Source organism: Rhinoderma darwinii, chromosome 4 (assembly GCF_050947455.1).
Source record: "Rhinoderma darwinii isolate aRhiDar2 chromosome 4, aRhiDar2.hap1, whole genome shotgun sequence".
NCBI classification, from domain to species: Eukaryota; Metazoa; Chordata; class Amphibia; order Anura; family Rhinodermatidae; genus Rhinoderma; species Rhinoderma darwinii.
The window spans coordinates 60,283,939-60,289,938 of record NC_134690.1 but is presented as its reverse complement, the minus strand read 5'-3'; the positions used below and the strand labels follow the sequence as shown (position 1 = coordinate 60,289,938).

Sequence of the window (6,000 nt, the reverse complement as noted above, 5' to 3'; positions counted from 1 at the left end):
CCTGTGACCCATCTCAATTGATCAATTGAAGGTGAGAGGGATCGACCATATCATATCAGGAATGAGGGGAGGGGCTGTCAAACATATCCATTGGATATGGACCCTTGGGACAATATACCCATTTGGCTTGAATGAATCTTTGCGTTTCGCTCCGTTTCCATAACTATTAACTCTTTGCGGGTCTAGGTTTTTATCAGTTTCCATTGTATTGTATCTCTCACACTGTTAACTACCCTCTCCTTTCCTTTCTCCGTTAAAGGATCTTTATATTTGTAGCCCTAACAAACATTGGCTGAGTGGATGCATCTGGATGGATGTGGGAAGACACTGGACTGAACATAAATGAATTACCAACTAGGTGTTGTTTTTCCCATAATCCTTTTTGCCAGGCATCGACATTGGATATATGGATATATATGGATATATATTGTACTGTATCAGTGATTTTTTTTTCACCCTCTTCCTTCCCCCCTTCTTCTCTTTTCTCTCCCTTCTTCTCCCCCCCCTTACTCCACCCTCCCTACCTCCTTTTATTTTTAGCAAGAAAACTTTAGAGGAAAAAAGCGGCTATGTCTCTGGTAGGAGGTCCACGTCTAGAAGTATTCGTTCAGCCCAATTTAGTCCAGTCACGTAGACGGGGTATATAACAAAAGATTTTTATTAAGTACAATATACAACATTAAAAAATGTTTCTAAACCGAACTGGTTCCTTCCTCAGGTAGACACTCCTGTAGAGCCGTGGACCTCCTACAACCGGTTGCGCAAAAGAGATATCCGCTTTTTTCCTCTACAGTTTTCTTGCTGAAACATCGAGACTCATCCAGCTCTCGAACCGGATCTCAGGCACAAGGTTAGCATAACTCGAACCCAGTACACACATAGCTTTTTTACTGTTTCATGCACTATGTACGCTTTGATGCTTTTTTTTGTTGTTTTTGTCCTTTTATATTCACACCTTCTCACAGTTATTTTTATGTCATATATAACATATATATATTTTTTTATTGTCATCTATGTACTTTTATGATTGCGTTGTTCACATGGACACATGAATGTATACAATTTTTATGTACCTTTTATGTGTACGCATATTGTGTACATAGGTCATTTATATATTACACGTTTATACATCGTACCCTTGGTTTTTCTTTTCACTTTTTTATCATATTTGGTCTTGTGAATTTTGTTCTTTGTTTCTTTTTTTTTTCACTTCATTTTTTTTCATTTGCCATCACATATCGGTCCCTTTTGTTAATTCGTTTTCATTTTGGACTGTCTTATCACTTCCCCTCTCTTTTTGTCCTTGGGCTATATATTTAGATATATTATTGGCAATGTGTAATACATGCTTTTTCCAGCTGTTCCATTACTTCCATCGATCGCACTTATATGCGGTCTTATATAGATTTTTTTTTCCTTATTGTTCCTCTTAGGGTTCTTTTGTCCCGGGTCCGACTTTCCGGATTACAACGGAGGGAGGTGCGCAGACGGGGGGGGGGTGGCATACGCACCTTTTGTCCGCTGTCTTCTCTCGGGGTTGTCTGTGGGCGGCACTGTCAGATATCGTCGCTTCACATCCTCCCTGATGACGCGGTTCCGGATTTGGGGCGGCGGCCATCATTGTACCCTCTGCTTGACACTGTCTTTTTCCCTCCGGTGTGAACCGGTGATTTTGACCCTGAACACATGGGTTTGGGACTATATAGGAGAGGTCCCCGTCAGGATGACGCCACCCCCAGGCGAAGGCGTCTGCCGTAAACGCGCCGGGTGTTGGCGTCCTCTCTGAGCAAGACCATGAATTTGCGTATGTGCACTACTTTAAACAGGTGTCTGTGTTACATGCTTTAAGCTTGTTGTTACTCTGGCCCGCCAGTTGGCTGGTTGTTCGGACCTTATATGCCCTGACATATGTGTAGTCTTGTGGTTTATGGTTACATGCTTTGTTACCTGCATTTAAGCACTTTATACTTGACTGCCACTGATACATATATCGACTACTTTGTCATATACTTCATGTAGCCAGGGTATCCATTTTTGACTTCTATTCACACATGCGCCTGTATTTCTATATATGTATGTCCATGCTCTCAACACATGTCATCTGGCCTTGCACAGGTGGACACCTTCTTTTCATTGTGTGACTCATCTTTTTTAAATTCGTTGCATCTATTCTTAATAAAATTCATATATTTTTATACTCATTACGTTTGTGCTAGTGTTGATTGTTTTTCTGTCTGTAGGTTTCTCCATTTGCTTTTGATCAATGCACCAAGTCATGCTTGGTTTTCTGTTGTGGATTTCTCCAAGTGATATAGATGACTAATGGATTTGTCTAATTATTTTGATGTAACAGAGTGTGTCACTACTTCCTGAGTTAATCTCTTTCAGCTCTCTCTGGGTACAATTGGTTATATATACCTGTTACAAGAGAGTCTAAGAAGATGAGATACAATGGTCTGTATCATTACGGAGCTCAATTCCCTTAATACTCGTGGATGAATGCCGCCTGGGCCAGGGGATTTATCAATATTTAATTTGCTCAGACGCAGCTGTACTTCCTCCTGTGTTAAGCAGGTAATATTGGGTGGGGTACCTGTATCACTGTTCCAATGAATATCTGGTACTGGGAGCTCATCAGTGAACACAGAGGAAAAGTATGTGTTAAATATCTCAGCTTTGTCCTCTACAATTATATTCCCATGCTCATCTTTAAGAGGGCCAATATTATCAGATGTGTTCTTTTTGGCATTAATATATTTATAAAAATGTTGGGCTTTATTTTAATGCCGTTAGCGATTTGTTTTTCTGTAGATAACTTTGCTAACTTGATTTAATTTTTACATTTTCTATTAAGATCTTTGTAAGTCTGAAATGCTTTTCCTGAACCCTCAGCCTTCAATGTTTTGAATGCTTTTTGTTTTTGTCTTACTATATTCAGTAATTCCCTATTCATCCATATTGGTCTCCTTTTATTCCTAGACATTTTTTTTTACCAGCATGTAATATATCTTTAAAAGCTCCCCATTTAGCTTCCCATTTATTATGCTCCAGTATTGAACTAAATTAAACTGAGGCCTCAAGCACAAAACCATATTCATAATACACGTATCCTAATTCCAGCTTCAATGCATCTCACTGGAGGCCATGCATATTGCCATATACAAATATAATACACCATTTATTTATTTTTAAATAAGAAAAAATACTGCATGCTCTTTTGGATGCTGTATAGATCAGGCCTGGAAAAGTTGGCACCCCACACAGAACTATAAGGTCCACATTATATTTGTAATACTTTTGTTAACAGATGCTGTCAGAGACCAGACGAGGAAGATCTTCGATTTTGAAGAGCAGCTCCACTATCAGAAACTGATATTCCTGCTCACCACACACAATAGTCTCTTGTGGTCTCTGACACTGTCTGTAGATTACTCGGGTGCACTGTATGAGAAAATAGAACTGCAGGAGTAATTGGAAATGTTATTGGAAACTTCACAATATTGTTAATTGACTGAGCTAAAAGTAAGAACTCATGAGACAGAACAAAGTGGACAGGATTTTTATTCAAGTTCTTGAATCAGCAGTGAAGAGAGCCTAAGACTTGACACTGGATGCGGCCCAGTCGACAACTGTGACACTTAAGTCTGGTCTGTGCAAACATCAAAGTTGGGTCAATAAAGTCATTATTTCTCCTCTGTCGGGCAAAGGATTACACAGATAGATCAATTCCAGTTAAAATTATAATTTGATCAAATTATCTATAAAGCAAAGGTTCACCTTTGGTGAATCATTGTTTATATATAGGAATTTGCATTTGAAGCAATTCCTATATATATAATAAATATAATATATATATATATATATATATATATATATATATATATATATATATATATATATATATATATATATATATATTTATATACACAGTATATTTATATTAACTGCATTGCTTTTTTTTATAGAGATGTCCGGCCTATGTGCAGATTAGTTGTGGAAATATAGAATGAATGCTAGGAAAATGGCAAAACAAAGTCTATTTACTCAGACCGGTGTTACACCAGACAAAACAGAACACTTCTCAGTAGATATAAGTGAATTTCTGGAAATTCGGTTCAGGTTCGATTCAGTCAAACCACCTGTCAGATTCAACTTGGTCCGAATAAATTTGACATGAATCAAAAGTGCACGATTGCCCCGAACACTCTGAAATCTTATAGGACTGTATCTGTTTAACCCCTTCCCGACATTTGACGTATCCATACGCCAAAGTCGGGTAGGGGTGAACCCGCTCTATACGATGCGGGTGTCGGCTGAATGTTACAGCCGAAACTTCAGAGTAACGAGCGGCATCGCGCTCGAGCGTGATCCCGCTCGTTTAACTCATTAAATGCTGATACCGACCGCAGCATTTAAATCGTTAGAAAGAGGGGGCGACCCCCTCTAAATGTTCATTGCGCCCCCCACAACGCAATCGTGGGTGGGGCAATGGTTGCTATGGTTGCCTGGGGGCCTAATGAAGGCCCCCAGGCTGGTCATATTTGTGTACCTGTTGAAGCCTGTCAGAATCACGCTATACTGCAATACATTAGTATTGCAGTATATCGTGCAATCGATCTAACGATCGCTGGTTGAAGTCCCCTTTGGGGACTAATAAAAAAGAGTAAAAATGTGTCAAATTAAAGTTTTTTTATGTAAAAAAAAATTTTTAAAATTAAAAGTAAAAAAAAAAACTTTTCCTATTTTCCTCCTAGAGCATAGTAAAACAAGTAAGAATAAACATAATTGGTATCGCCGCGTCCGTAAAAGTCTGAACTATTAAAATATATAATTATTTAACCCGCACAGTAAACGCCGTAAAATAAAAAAAATGCCAGAATAAAAAGTAATCAAAACATCGTATGTCCTCCAAAATTGTATTATTAAAAACTACAGCTTATCCAGCAAACCATAAACCCTCATACCACATAATTGACGGAAAAATAAAGAAGTTACGGCTCTCGGAATTTGGAGACACAAAATACATTTTCTTTATTACACTTAGGTTTTTACTTGTAAAAGTAGTAAAATATAGAAAAAATTATATATATTTGGTGTTGCCGTAATCGTATTGACCCACAAAATAAAGTTAACATGTTGTTTTAATTGCACAGTGAATTCCGTAAAAATGACGTGCAAAAAACAATGGAATTGCTGTTGTTTTTATTTTCTACCCTACAAATAATTTTTTCCCCATTTCCTAGTACATTATATGGCACAATAAATGGTGCTACGAAAAACTACAACTCGTCCCGCAAAAATCAAGCCCTCATAGGACTGTATCGTTGGAAAACTAAAGAAGTTATGGCTTTTGGAAGGTGGGGAGGAAAAAACGAAAATGAAATTCTGAAAAAGGGCTGCGGAGGGAAGGGGTTAAAGACATGCTACACTGTGAACATTTTTATGCTTTTTAAAATTAAAAAAACTTCACTTGGACACAGACTGAAGTATAACGATGCTGTATACATGTTTGACGCAGAACAATGCGTCAATTTTTTTATGGCGCTATTACATATATGGAAAACAATGAGTGACCACATCTATCAGCACCAGGATTATTATTATTGAAGAAGATTTGTAAATGATGTGAGGAAACTTGGTGATTCACAAATTAATGTAAGAATTGTATAGTTGCAGCAGCACACACTCATAGCAATGGCTTCCTGGCCTGCCTAACTAACACACTAACATTGAGCTGCTTTCAATCAGTTTTATTTTTTCATATAGCAGTATACAAGCATGCGTTTCAGCCTGTCCTGAGCCTAACCTATCCGCTGTCTATCTGCAGCAGCCTTTCCTGGTTTGCCTGTTTATAGTGGCTATGACTCATATGACTGTCATCCCTTGATTTATTAGTGACTCGCACCTATACTTCTCATGATTGGCTGTGCTAGAGGTGGACTGCCAGTGAGGCATTATGGGGTAACCCACCGAGCGACTGCCCATGGTCGTGTGATCCAT

The 6,000-nt window shown here is 38.2% G+C and overlaps 1 long non-coding RNA gene across 2 annotated transcripts in view; it reads right to left on the bottom strand.

Moving 5' to 3' along the window:
* Positions 1–3,543: 3,543 nt before the first annotated feature.
* The window catches only part of LOC142760709 (uncharacterized), a 41,802-nt gene continuing 39,345 nt past the window's right edge, over positions 3,544–6,000 (bottom strand). For both annotated transcript variants that reach the window (XR_012883370.1, XR_012883369.1), the window contains exon 5: positions 3,544–3,694. This is a non-coding gene — a long non-coding RNA (uncharacterized LOC142760709). The remainder of the gene's footprint in view (positions 3,695–6,000) is intronic.